Source organism: Lissotriton vulgaris, chromosome 2_1 (genome assembly GCF_964263255.1).
Source record: "Lissotriton vulgaris chromosome 2_1, aLisVul1.2, whole genome shotgun sequence".
Taxonomy (NCBI): Eukaryota; Metazoa; Chordata; class Amphibia; order Caudata; family Salamandridae; genus Lissotriton; species Lissotriton vulgaris.
The window spans coordinates 1027764369-1027778317 of record NC_141687.1 but is presented as its reverse complement, the minus strand read 5'-3'; the positions used below and the strand labels follow the sequence as shown (position 1 = coordinate 1027778317).

Genomic DNA, 13949 nt, shown 5'->3' with positions numbered 1-13949 from the left:
CTCGTGCATCTGTTGGCTGTGTCTGCCGAGCAGATCCGCTATTTGGTTGTCCATGCCTGGGAGGTGTTCATCCATGAGAAAAATGTTTCTCTGAATGACCCACTTCTATATGCTTTGGGCTAGATGTGACAGCTGTGAAGAGTGTGTTCCTCCCTGTTTCTGTATGTAGTACATTGCAGTCATGTTGTCCGTCCGGATTAACACAGTCTTGTTGCATAAATGTACTTTGAACGCTTTTATTGCCAGAAAAATTGCCATTAGCTCTAGCAAGTTGATGTGCATTTTCTTTTGTTGTGTTGTCCATAGGCCCTGCACTGTGTACTGAAGGACATGGGCTCCCCATCTTATCAGGGATGTGTCCGTCGTCAATACTATTTGTGGTACCGGCTCTTGGAACAGTCGTCCCTTGCAAAGGTTTTGTGGATTCCACCAATGCAGAGAGTTGTATGCACGACTGGTCACCAACACTAGGTCTTTTAATTGTCCTTGAGCCTGGTTCCACTGCTGTGCTAAGCACTCTTGTAGCGGACGCATGTGTAGTCTTGCGTGAGGGACTATGAAGATGCACGAAGCCATCATGCCTATGAGTTGCATTGAACTTTTGGAGAAGCAGTTGCATACTGTTGATTCTTGCAGTGTTTGGGTATGCTTTTGCTGCTAGAGTATCTATTGTTGCTCCCAGGTACTGTTGTACATGGGACGGCTGAAGATGAGATTTTTGGTAGTTCAACGTGAAGCCTAGACTGCGCAGGAGGAGAATGGTGCGGAACATGTGGCTGGCACATTGCTGGGCCGACTTTACTTGTATTAGCCAGTCGTCCAGGTACGGATAGACGTGAATATGTTGTCTTCTGAAATGTGCAGCTACTGTTGCTAGGCATTTTGTGAACACCCTCAGGGCTGTTGTTACACCAAATGGAAGGACTTTGAATTGGTAATGTTGATTTTGTATTGTGAACCTGAGATATTTCCTGTGAGCAGGATGTATTGGTATATGGATGTATGCGTCTTTGAGGTCCAAAGTTGCGAGGAAGTCTCCTTGTCGCAGCAGTGGTAAGACTGGTTGTAAAGTGAGCATATGAAAATGCTCTGATAAAATTTATTGATTTAGGGGCCTGAGGTCCAATATTGGTCTGAGAGACCCGTCCTTTTGGGGGATGAAGAAGTATAGCGAGTATACCCCTGTACCCTGATGTTCTAATGGTACTAATTGTATGGCCCCTTTTTGCAGCATGCTGATGACTTCTTGCTGCAATAAGCTTAGGTGTTCTGCAGACATAGGACGGTGTCTTGGTGGTATGTTGGGTGGTGTGGAGGTTAGCTCTAGGCAATAGCCATCCTGGATGATTTGCCTTACCCACTTGTCTGTAGTGATGTTTTGCCAGACTGGTAGGAACTGCTGCAATCGCCCCCCGACTGGTATTGTATGGTCTGGGGGTAGCGCTAATAAGTCACTGTTTTGTGTTGGTAGAGGATGTGGTGGTGTTATTCCCTCGTCCTCTGCCTTTGTTGTTATTGACGCGGTATCCACCTCTATTGTTATAATTGTAGGTGGATTGCGTATTTGTTTTGTAGAGTGAGGTCTGCTGTGATATAGATAGAGGTATATGCTAGGTTACATTGCTGTAAGTGTAATAAATAGCAAATGATTTGTTTAGTGGATGCGTCCAGAGGGTTGATGTGCTTACTGTTACAGTGTATAGCAAACCTCTTCCATTTTGCTGCATAGCATGCTCTGGTGGTAGGACGTCTTGCTTGTTTAATGATTTCCATGCATTCTGGTGGTAAATCTAAATACCCAAACTCTATGACCTCAGGAGCCAGATCGCTAGGTTCAGTTGTTTGGGATCTGGGTGCATTATTTCTCCATGGTTCTGTGTAAGATGCATGGGTAATAACCTTAGCTTTTGATGTGGTACTTGTGAGAGTTGTAGCAGCGTGGTGAACCACGGCTGTCTTGCCCACGTGGGTGCCACTAGTATCATTGTCATTGAGTGTTGCTGCAGTTTCCGAACCAGTAACGGAATTAGTGATAGAGGAGGGAACGCGTAAGCAAATTTGTTGGACCAATTTATCCACAGTGCATTGCCCTGGGACCGTTGGTGTGGGTACCTGGATGCGAATTCTTTGCATTTTGCGTTCTGATGATTGGCAAACAGATCTATCTCTGGTTGCCCCCATTTTTGGAAGAATGGCTGTAGTATTTGGTCGTGCAGCTCCCATTCGTGTACTTGTTCTGACTGTCTGCTTAGGATGTCTGCTATTTGATTTTGAACTCCTGGTAGGTGTTCCGCTAACAGGTAGATCTTTTGAGGAATGGCCCATCTCCATATGTCCTGTGCTAGTCTGGACAGTTGGAGAGAGTGTGTCCCCCCCTGTTTTTGAATATAATACATTGCAGTCATGTTGTCTGTTCTGATCAGGACTGCTTTGCCTGTTATTTGCATTTGGAAAGCTTTTAGTGCTAGAAATATTGCTAATAGTTCTAGGTAGTTGATGTGCAGTTTCTTTTGCTGCGCACTCCACTTCCCCTGCACTGTGTATCTGTCCATATGCGCTCCCCATCCGGAGAGCGATGCGTCCGCTGTTATTATCACTTGTGGAATTGGCTCTAGGAACGACCGTCCCTTGGAAATGTTTTCTGTGTTCCACCACTTCAGAGAGCGATACGTCCGGTCGTTTACCAACACCAGATCTGTAATCTGACCTTGAGCCTGATTCCACTGTGTCGCTAGACACTCTTGTAGTGGGCGCATTTGTAGTCTGGCATGTGGTATTAGCAGTATGCAGGAGGACATCATGCCTAATAGTTGCATAAACACTCGTGCTGGTAGTGAGTGTTGTGGTTGAAATCTTTGTATTAACCCGACCATTGTCTGTACTCTGATTGGGTTGGGGTATGCTATTGCCTTTTCTGTGTCTACTGTAGCCCCCAGGTATTGCTGAATCTGGTTTGGTTGCAGGTGTGATTTTTTGTAGTTCACCGTGAACCCTAGGTGGTGCAGCAATTGAATTGTCTTCTGTGTGTTGTGAAGACATTCTTCCTTTGACTTGGCCTTTATTAGCCAATCGTCCAAGTATGGGAAGACATGTATTTGTTGTCTTCTTAGGTGTGCTGCCACTACAGCTAGACATTTTGTGAAAACTCTTGGTGCTGTTGTGACACCGAACGGAAGGACTTTGAACTGATAGTGTTGTCCTTCTAACACAAACCTTAGGTATTTCCTGTGGGCTTTGTGAATTGGGATATGAAAGTAAGCGTCTTTTAGATCCAGTGTAGAAAGAAAGTCCCCTTTCTTCAGTAAAGGGAGTACTTGTTGGAGCGTGACCATGTGGAAATGCTCCGAATTTATGTAAGCATTGAGAGGTCTGAGGTCTAATATTGGTCTTAGGGACTCGTCCTTTTTGGGGATCAGGAAGTATAGAGAGTATACTCCTGTTCCTTGTTGATCTTTTGGGACCTTCTCTATTGCATGCTTTTGTAGAAGTGCTAGAACTTCTTCTCTTAACAATGTCAGATGATCTTGACTCATTGGACGCTGTTTGGGGGGGATGTTTGGTGGGGTAGCTGTGAGTTCTAGGCAATAACCATGTTGGATAATTTGTCTCACCCACTTGTCTGACGTGATGTTTTCCCAGACAGGTAGGAACTGTGATAAACGTCCCCCGACCGGTGTTATGTGGTCTGGGGGGAGCTCTATGAAGTCACTGTTTTGGTGTTGAGGCGTTGCGGTTGTTATTATTTCCGCGGCCTCTACCCTTATTGTTGTTACCTCTGTAACTGCCTCTTGAATTACCTCTGGTTGATGTTGGTGTGAAAGATGTGGATTGCTGATTCGTTCCTGTGTTCTTTGAGCCCCCTCTATAGGTGGATCTACGAAAGGAACCTCTGTGTGTTGGCTGTTGCAATGCTCCCATTGACTTAGCCGTTTCCGTATCTTTCTTCATTTTTTCTAATGTCTCGTCTGTGCTTGAACCAAACAATGTCTTCTGATCAAATGGTTTTTTCAGTAGGGCTGTTTGTACTTCTTGTTTGAATCCTGAGATTCTAAGCCATGCATGCCTTCTTAGCATGACACTGGTGTTAATAGATCTTGCTGCAGTGTCTGCTGCGTCTCATGCACACTTAATGGAAGTATTGGTTATTATTTTACCTTCCTGTATTAATTGATCTGCCTTTTTCTGATGTTCTTTTGGGAGATGTGTGAGAAGTTTTTCTAACTCATCATAATGTGCCCTGTCGTAACGTGCGAGTAGTGCTTGTGTATTGGCTATACGCCAGCTATTCGCTGCCTGTGATGCTACTCTTTTGCCTGATGCATCTATTAACTTCGACTCTTTATCTGGTGGAGGAGCCTCTCCTGTAGATAATGAGTTTGCTCTTTTACGAGCGTTTGAGACCACCAGCGAGTCTAGAGGTACATGCCCTCTAATAAATATTGGGTCCTTTGGAGCCGCTTTGTATTTTTTATCAATTCTTGGGTTTAACACCCTGGCTCTCACTGGGTTTTCGAATATCTCCTCTGTGTGACTAAGAAGACCCTTCAACATAGGAAGAGTACCTGATGTTCTCTGTGCATTAGGTAGAGTCTCTAACAAGAAATCCTCTATTTGAGGTTCTGTATGCATATCTAGTTTGTGATATTTTGCTGCCCTATTAATGAGCTGCACAAAACCTGTGTTATCATCAGGTGGTGAAGGCTTTGAGGGATATAGCTCTGGGTCGTTGTCCTCATCTGACCCTACATCGTATTTTTCCCATGGGTCCTCCTCATCTGGGATAGTTTCGTCATCCCCTTGAGGTTCTCCCTCCCCTAGATCACTGTCTACATCTGACTGAGGTGTAGCTGGTCTTGGTGTGGAAGGTGTAGGAATATTTGGCCTATTGTGAGGAATAGGAGAAGAGGGTGTGACTCTAGGACGAGGAGAAGCAGGAGGAGTTATATTCGTCCCCATTGTTCTCTTTTTTGAAGGAAGAGGTTTATCTTCTGACTGTTCACTCTTTCTCTTCTTCGTGACCACTTTCCCAGTTTGTGGATCAATAAACAAGATCTTTTGTTTGGGATCTGTCTGTTGCTCCTGAATCGGTACCGAAGGTCCTGGTTCCGAGAGGTGCTTTTGTTTTCGATCGTCAGATCTTGTTGTTTTCGACACCGAATGTCTGCTCGATTCCGACTTTCTGGGTATCGAGTGTATCTTGGGCGATAAGTCATACTTATGTTTCGACATGGAATGGTTCGATACCGAGCTCTCCTTTGTATGTAGCCTCGGTGCCGACGTCGATGTCGCCCTTTTCTCGGATCCGACATGGTGGGAGTCCGAGTGTTTCGGTTTCAGTTTCGGTTTCGTTGCCGGGCCCGAGGGCGGGGCGTCGGAAACTTTTTTCAGCGGTTTGACCGGGCCCGAGGGCGGGGTCGTTACCGCACGGGGTCGGTTTTTCGGTAAGGGGACGTCGTCACTCACGGTTTGTTGCTCGATGAGTTCTTCAACCTCCGACTGGTCCCCTTCCGACCCCGACTGGTCCTCTTCTTCCTCGATTTTCTCTTCTCCGAACAGCTCCGGGATCGCTTCCGCCTGCATTCTGGAAACCTCGTGTCTTCGAGCTCGACGATTTCTAATCGTTAGCTTGGAGGAGAATGCTGCACAGGCTTCGCAGTCCCTGGAGTCGTGTTCAGGCGATAGACAGAGGTTGCACACCTCGTGTAGGTCCTTGTGTGGGAACTTAGCACCACACGTTGGACATTTTTTGAATGGAGTCCTTTCCATGGACTCCGGGCTTGACTGCGTCGAGAAAGGCCTCCTGTTCTTCGACGTAGATCCAAGTTTTTCTCTTCGATTTTGAATTTGCAACGCGTCGGAATGGAAATGAACGCGTTCGATAACAATACCGTCGAATTGGAAAGGGAATACGCGCCGATAAATCACTTTCTTCTGAAGTTGATCTGGAGCGTCTCGATCCTCATCCGAACCCGATGGCGGAAAAAAACAATCTAAGGATGGAGCCGATGCCCATGCGCACTACCAACCAAGGGAGGAGTCACCAAGATACAAAAGACTCTCCAAGAGAAAAACAAAGTGCAATCATCCAAGCCCAACACCAGATGGCGATCTATTCATAATGTACCATCTGCAGCCCATATGCCTCGAACATTGATTTTTCTTGATTATAATTTATCTTTAACATTGGAGTGAGGGGTCCTTTTGTTTGTGTTCGTTCTGGGGTACCCACAAGCAGATGGGTTGATTCTAATGCAAATGCTACTTACCAGTATGCATCTGTTCTTGGCATGTAGGGCTGCTGACATTCATATCTGTGCATAGATCGCCGCCTAGTGTTGGGTCCGGATGATTGCACATTGTTGTCCTGGAAGAGTCTTCGAAGTATCACGAGATAGGTGGCTCCTCCCCTGGACTACAGTGCGCATGGGCATCGCCTCCATCCCCAGATTGTTTTTAGCCATTGTGGCCGAGATGGAGTGAACTATGTGAGTGATGACCATGCTATGAGCATATACATGAATACTGCAGCTGCTACAGGCGCCGGGGAGGAGGGCGGGCGATATGAATGTCAGCAGCCCTACATGCCAAGAACAGATGCATACTGGTAAGTAGCATTTGCAGTTCGAGGCCGGTGGGCTGCTGAATTCATATCTGTGCATAGAATACATAGCAGTCCCCCTATTATCGGCGGCCGCCCGTGCCAGCTGCAGCAGTTTGGAATAGTGTCTTGAGAACAGCCTGGCCTACAGCTGCCTGCTGTTTAGAGTGCACGTCTACACAGTAATGTTTAGTAAATGTATGTGTGGTAGACCAAGTGGCTGCTCTACATATATCCTCTAAAGGAATGTTCCCAAGGAAAGCCATAGAGGCCCCCAACTTTCTGGTGGAGTGGGCTCTTGGTGGAATTGTAAGAGTGCGTTTAGCCTTTGCGTAACAGATCTGAATACATTTCACGATCCACCTAGCAATACCAGCCTTGGAAATAGCGTTACCCTTGTGGTGTGATGCAAAGGCAACGAAAAGCTGCTTAGTCTTTCTAAAATCCTTGGTCCTGTCAATGTAATACATTAGGGCCCTTTTAACGTCAAGGGTGTGGAGCATCCGCTCCGCCAGCGACTCAGGATTTTGAAAAAACACCGGCAACTCGATTGTTTGGTTCATGTGGAATTGAGACACAACCTTGGGTAGAAATTTAGGGTTAGTGCGAAGCACTACCCTGTTAGCATGGACTTGGAAAAAAGGCTCTTGGATGGTGAGGGACTGCAACTCGCTAACCCTCCGTAGCGATGTAATTGCTACTAAGAAAGCCACTTTCCAAGTCAGGAACTGAAGCTCGCAAGAGTGTAGTGGCTCAAAAGGAGGACCCATCAGCCTTGTAAGAACCACATTGAGGTTCCATTCTGGAGCTGGTGGTGTCCGTGGTGGAATGACCCTTTTGAGTCCTTCCAGAAATGCTTTGATAGCAGGCACTTTGAAAAGTGAAAGGTGTTGCCTATTCTGGAGGTATGCGGCCATCGCAGACAGGTGAATGCGGATGGAAGTATACGCCAAATTGCATTGGTACAGATGGAACAGGTAACAGATGATGTTTTGAATGGAAGCATCCAGCGGGTTAATGTTGTGGTTCGCACAATAAATGACAAACCGCTTCCATTTAGCCGCATAACATGCTCTAGTAGTGGGCTTTCTTGCCTCCCGAATGATGTCCATGCAATCCGGGGGAAGATCGAGGTAGCCAAACTCTAGGACTTCAGGAGCCAGATCGCCAGGTGAGCTGTTGCGGATCTGGGTGCTGAATGTCGCCATGGCTCTGCGTCAGAAGGCTGGGTGTGAGATGAAGCCTTTGATGCGGTACCACGGAAAGTTCCAGAAACGTGGTGTACCATGGTTGGCGAGCCCACGTTGGAGCAACCAGGATGAGAGTCATCGAGTGCTGCCTGAGCTTGCGCGCCACCAGCGGTATCAGAGGTGCTGGGGGAAAAGCGTACGCAAATCTGCCTGACCAGTTCATCCATATCGCATTGCCCTGTGATTGCGGGTGTGGGAACCTGGCGGCGAAGCTTTGGGATTTTGCGTTCTCCCTTGTGGCGAACAGGTCTATCTCTGGATGACCCCACCTTTGGAAGTACGGTTGGAGTACTGATGGATGTATCTCCCACTCGTGCATTTGGTGGCTGTGCCTGCTGAGCAGGTCCGCCATCTGATTGTCTTTGCCTGGGAGATGTTCTGCCATCAGGAAAATGTTACTCTGAATGGCCCACTTCCACATGCTCTGAGCCAGATGAGACAGCTGTGGAGAGTGTGTGCCCCCCTGTTTCTGAATGTAGTACATGGCCGTCATGTTGTCCGTCCGGATCAACACGACCTTGTTGTACAGATGTACTTTGAATGCCTTTAAGGCCATGAAGATTGCCATCAGTTCCAATACATTGATGTGCATCTTCCTTTGCTGTAGCGTCCATAGTCCCTGCACTGTGTAGTGGAGTACATGCGCTCCCCATCCCTGGAGAGAAGCGTCCGTTGTCAGGATAATCTGTGGCACAGGCTCTTGGAACGGTCGGCCCTTGCAAAGGTTTTGTGGATTCCACCACAAAACTTTACGCCCGACCGCTCACCAACACTAGGTCTGTTAGTTGCCCGTGAGCCTGAGTCCACTGACGTGCTAGGCACTCCTGAAGCAGACGCATATGTAACCTCGCGTGCGGGACAATGGAGATGCAGGAGGCCATCATGCCTATCAACTGCATGAACACTTTCGCTGGAAGCGAGTGCTGAGGTCTGAATCTCTGGATCAGCGTCTGAATACTGGCGACTCTCACTGGCCGCCAGAGTGTTTATTGTCGCGCCCAGATACTGCCGTATGTGGGCGGGCTGGAGATGGGATTTTGGGTAATTCAGTGAGAATCCCAGATCGTGCAGGAGATGAATGGTGCGGGACACGTGGTTGGCGCACTGTTGTTCCGACTTTGCCTGAATGAGCCAGTCGTCCAGATAGGGATAGACGTGGATGTTTTGACGTCTTAGATGCGCCGCCATGGTTGCCAGGCACTTCGTAAAGACCCTGGGCGCTGTGGTGACCCCAAAAGGCAGAACCCTGAACTGGTAGTGCTGGTCTTGAATGGTGAACCTTAGGTACTTCCTGTGTGAAGGATGCAGGGGAATGTGAAAGTATGCATCCTTGAGATCCAGAGTAGCTAAGAAGTCCCCTTGCTGAAGCAGCGGGAGAACCTGCTGCAACATGAGCATATGGAAATGTTCTGACAGAATGTACCAGTTGAGGGGCCTGAGGTCCAGGATGGGCCTGAGGGATCCGTCCTTTTTGGGGATTAGAAAGTACAGAGAGTAAACCCCTGTTCCCCTTTCCTGCAGTGGAACGAGCTCTATTGCCCCTTTTTGCAGCATGACTTGGACTTCTTGCTGCAACAAGTGCAAGTGCTCGCCGGACATAGGACGTTGTCTTGGAGGTATGTTCGGTGGAGTGGAAGTGAGTTCCAGACAATAACCGTATTGGATAAGAGATTTGACCCACCTGTCCGTGGTGATGGATTTCCACGCGGGCAGGAACTGCTGGAGTCTCCCCCCGACTGGTGTTGTGTGGTCGGGGGGCAGTGACAAGGCGTCACTGTTTGCTGGCGGTGGAGGACCTGGAGCTGTTATTTCCACGTCCTCTGCCTTTGACGTTGTTGCCCCGGTAACCACCTCTACCCTTGTTGGTGTATGAGGATTGGGTGTTGCTTTTATAGTATTGCGTGGATTGTGACGCTTGACCCCTTGAGGTGCCTCTGTTATTGGAGCGGCGAAAGGAACCACCCCGAAACTGCTGGGACTGTAAGGCACCCATAGATTTAGCAGTGTCAGTGCCCTTTTTCATTTTTTCAAGGGTTGCATCCACTTCTGGCCCAAACAGGTGGTCTGGATTAACTGTTTGGTTTAAGATGGTAGTCTGAATGTCTGGTTTAAAGCCTGATATTCTAAGCCATGCATGCCTACGCAGTAGCACGCTAGTGTTTATAGCTCTGGAGGCGGTATCAGCCACGTCCAGTGCGCACTTAATTGAAGCGTTGGTGATAAGCTTCCCCTCCTGAATTAACATATTTTAGCTCCCTCCTTGTACTGATCAGGTAAGTGCTGTAGAAGGGTTTCTAGGGTGTCATAGTGTGCCCTATCGTAGCGTGCAAGTAGTGCTTGCGTGTTTGAAATGCGCCATATATTAGCTGCCTGCGCAGCAATACGTTTCCCTGAAGCTTCAAAGACCTTCGATTCTTTGTCTGGGGGAGGAGCATCACCCGTGGTCTGTGAGTTTGCCCGCTTATGTGCGTTGGAGACAACCAGAGAGTCCAGTGGCAACTGTCCCTTGATGTACGTTGGATCAGTGGGCGCTGCCTTGTATTTTTTGTCAATACGAGGATTAATGACTCTTGCCCGGGTGGGCTCCCTGAAAACCTCAGGCGCATGCTTTAGCACTCCTTTGAGCATTGGCAATGTCTTGACAGTCTTTTCAGCCACTGAGAAAGTGTCAAAAAGAAAATCGACATCCACTGGGTCCGCATGGAGGTCGACATCATGATTGGCCGCAGCTCTTTCAATTAGAGCGTTGAAGGCTGCAGAGTCCTCTGTGGGGGAAGTTTTCGCAGCAAAAAGCTGTGGCTCATGTCCTGACTGAGGGTCCTCAGGGTCGCCTCCAGCAGACCATGGCTCATTGACATCCTCTGGATCCGAGTACGCTGGGTAATTGTACTCCTCCTCCTCGTCCCCGTCACCCTCCCCAGCGTTAGAGTGAATGGGTGAGAGCTCCAGACCTTGTGGAGATGCAGGCTCCATAGGGGCAGATGTACCCGCAGAGTCCAACTTCTTTTTAAGGGGAATATGAAAATGCTCCAACACAGGCTCCGGGGTGATCTTCCTTTTAAGGAGAGAGAGCTTGCCTGTGTTGGCGTCGATGACAACCTCTCGACGCTCCTCGTCCGCTAGTGGCTGGTGCCGTGGCTTCGGCACTACCAGGGATGCTTTCGGCGTCGACACCAGCTTCAAGGGCACCCCGGCCCCATGCTTCGGAGCGAAAGCCTTCGGCGCCGTCTTTGGCGGCAGCGTGAAGTGAATCGGCGTTTGCGCCTTCGCCGGTGTCTGTGGAGGCTTTGGCGTCACATCCTTCGGCTCGAGAGCCACTGCCTCCTTCCGAATACGCTGAAGGGACTCCGTGACCTTCTTGGTAAATGAGGGGGAGGGCTGGACCGGTTCGAGCGAGTCCTCCGAGTCCGGATTCGGGTCAGCGACCGCAGGCGCAGTCTTCGGAGCCGACACAGCACCTCCCTTTGCCTTGTCGACCGGGATCGGTGCAGCCAGAGACTTGGGGTCGTCCTGACGCTTCTTCGAGGCTTTCTTAGGGTCATCGGCCTTCTTGGCGTCGACGCGGCTCTTCAGAGCGTCGACCAGCTTCGGCGCCGACGCAGCCGCGTCGGGCGTTTTCGCCTTCGACTTCGACACGGGGGTCTTCGGCTCGGCCATTTTTGCATGGCTTTTCAGCTCGGCGGCCATCTTGGATTTCTTCGGCGCCGAGGCCTCTGGAGCCTTTGATCCCACCAGTGCGACTTGCACTTTCGGTTTCGATACAGATGGTGTGGACCCCGATGGCTTCACTTTCGGTTTCTGTACCGGGAGTGGCGCATCACCAATGTCCGTGGCCGGGCCCGGAGGCGGGGCCGTGGGACGAGTATTGAGGTCTTGGGTAAGGCCCGAAGGCGATCCCTCGACCTGGGCCTTATGCTGGGGTTCGGCCCCGGAGTCAGTATGAGGATGCTCCTCTTCCGAGCTATCCTCTACGGTGGCAATGGCCCCGTCGTCGTCCCCTACCTCCTCGACGACTTCCTCGAACTCTTTGTCTCCCGCGTCGTAGTCTTCTTCCTCCGACGCCGGGTTAGAGTCCGAAACATTCAGGATGGTGTCGTCTTTAACATCTTCTTCAAAGATGTTTGCCGGTGGGGGTGCCGATAACTGGGCCTGCAGTCTTGCGGCCCGACGTAGCTTGAGAGTCTTCTTCGACCGGAACTTGGAGCAGGCCATACACCTGGCCTCGTCGTGGTCCGGCGACAAGCATCTATTGCACACTGGGTGTACGTCGAGGTGCGAATACTTTGAGGCACACACTGGGCACCTCTTAAACGGAGTTCGTTCCATGTTGAAGTAGTCTGGAGCGTCGTGTAGGCCCGTCCGCGCCGACAGCACGCGGAAGGGCAGCAAGAGTTCGGAGCCGATGAATAAACCAACCCGAACGATAAACAGTACCGACGCGAGTCCTAAAGACCTTTTGGTCTCAAGTAAGGAAAGTTAAACAACTATCGATTCCGACAGAGGGAACCGAAACACATCCGAACCCAATGGCGGAAAAAAACAATCTGGGGATGGAGGCGATGCCCATGCGCACTGTAGTCCAGGGGAGGAGCCACCTATCTCGTGATACTTCGAAGACTCTTCCAGGACAACAATGTGCAATCATCCGGACCCAACACTAGGCGGCGATCTATGCACAGATATGAATTCAGCAGCCCACATGCCTCGAACCTTCATGACTATTATTTCTGTCTGACCAAGTTTCGGATCTGTGTCAAACGTGCAGAAAAAAGTGACCTGGAGTCAGGACATTGTATGGGAGGTTAATGCTACTGTAATGGTACAATTACATGGTTTCCACTGCAGAAAAATGTAGCTAGTACCGTTTACTGCATGGAACAACAATTAAGAAAATTTCTGGATCTACTCTGTGCCTTGGGATAATCAAAAGGTAAGGAATCTAAAGGTACAAGTATTATTATTTAACTGCAGTACAGTAACTTTGCAACACTAAATATGTGGAATTAAAGCAATCCAATTCAATAGTCTAAAAAAAAAAATTGATAGGATGAATGGCTGAGTTTGGCGCCATCAGACTGCTATCGGGATTGATCTTGTGACATTCAGGTCAACAGATGCGTGCAGCAATATCTTAGCTCATTTAGCCCTCTTACTGGCACCCATTCACTTTTTTCTGTCATAAGGGATGGGTGGGGGAGAGCAAGGAAATCCTTACTGGGATCATTGGAAGAAAAACTGTTTACATTAGCTGCAGCATAGTAGCTTTGCAACAGTATCTGGTGTTAAAGCAATCCAATTCAATAGTCTAGTTCAGTGGTTCTTAACATTTTGAATTCTGTGGACTCCCACTCAATAATTACTGGAGTCCGGTGGCCCCTGCTGAATCAATATGGAAATCCAGGGACCCCCACTGAGTCATTACTGGGGGCACTAGCCTGAGCAATTTTGTGGATTTGAAACGTAAATAAATACACAAAAATAAAGGCACAACCATGCTTCAAACAAATACACAAATAACTAAATATGTTCTTTACTTCAAAAACAAATCTGAAAAAATCAAAATGTAATTTCAACAGGAAGGTTGGAACTCTTCTAATTTCAATTGATGTCACCCACCTTCCACTGCTCCCACAAATCAATCGGAGGATATAAACGTAATTTTGATCCTCCAATTCCAAATTCCTTTACATTTATAGAATATTTGAAATTTTAATTTTTCAACTTTACTTCATTATGTATACCTTAGTAATCTGTTAATATTTAATTTTCTAAGCAGTTGCGGACCTCCTGAGTAGGCATTGCGGAACCTCAGGGATCCATGGACCACTGGTTGAAAACCCCAGGTCTAGTTTATCAATCCTAGTAGGATGAATGCGTGAGTTTGGTGCTATCAGGCTGCTATCAGGTTTGATCTTCAACTCATTAAGCCCTCTTGCTGGTTGGTACCCATTCACTTTTTCTTTGACAAAAAGGGATTGGTGAGGGAGGCTAAGGAAATCATTATTATTTTATTATTATTCAATATAACCATAGCTCGAAGACTATAGATCCAAGATCTGCATTTTAGTCCAGGAGCAAAGGATCCATGCCAGAATTTCAGA

The 13949-nt window shown here is 48.3% G+C and overlaps 1 protein-coding gene across 14 annotated transcripts in view; it reads right to left on the bottom strand.

The window, feature by feature from the left end:
• BAZ2B (bromodomain adjacent to zinc finger domain 2B) overlaps positions 1-13949 on the bottom strand; it is a 1380234-nt gene that overhangs the window by 638105 nt on the left and 728180 nt on the right. The gene's annotated exons all lie outside the window — the stretch shown is intronic.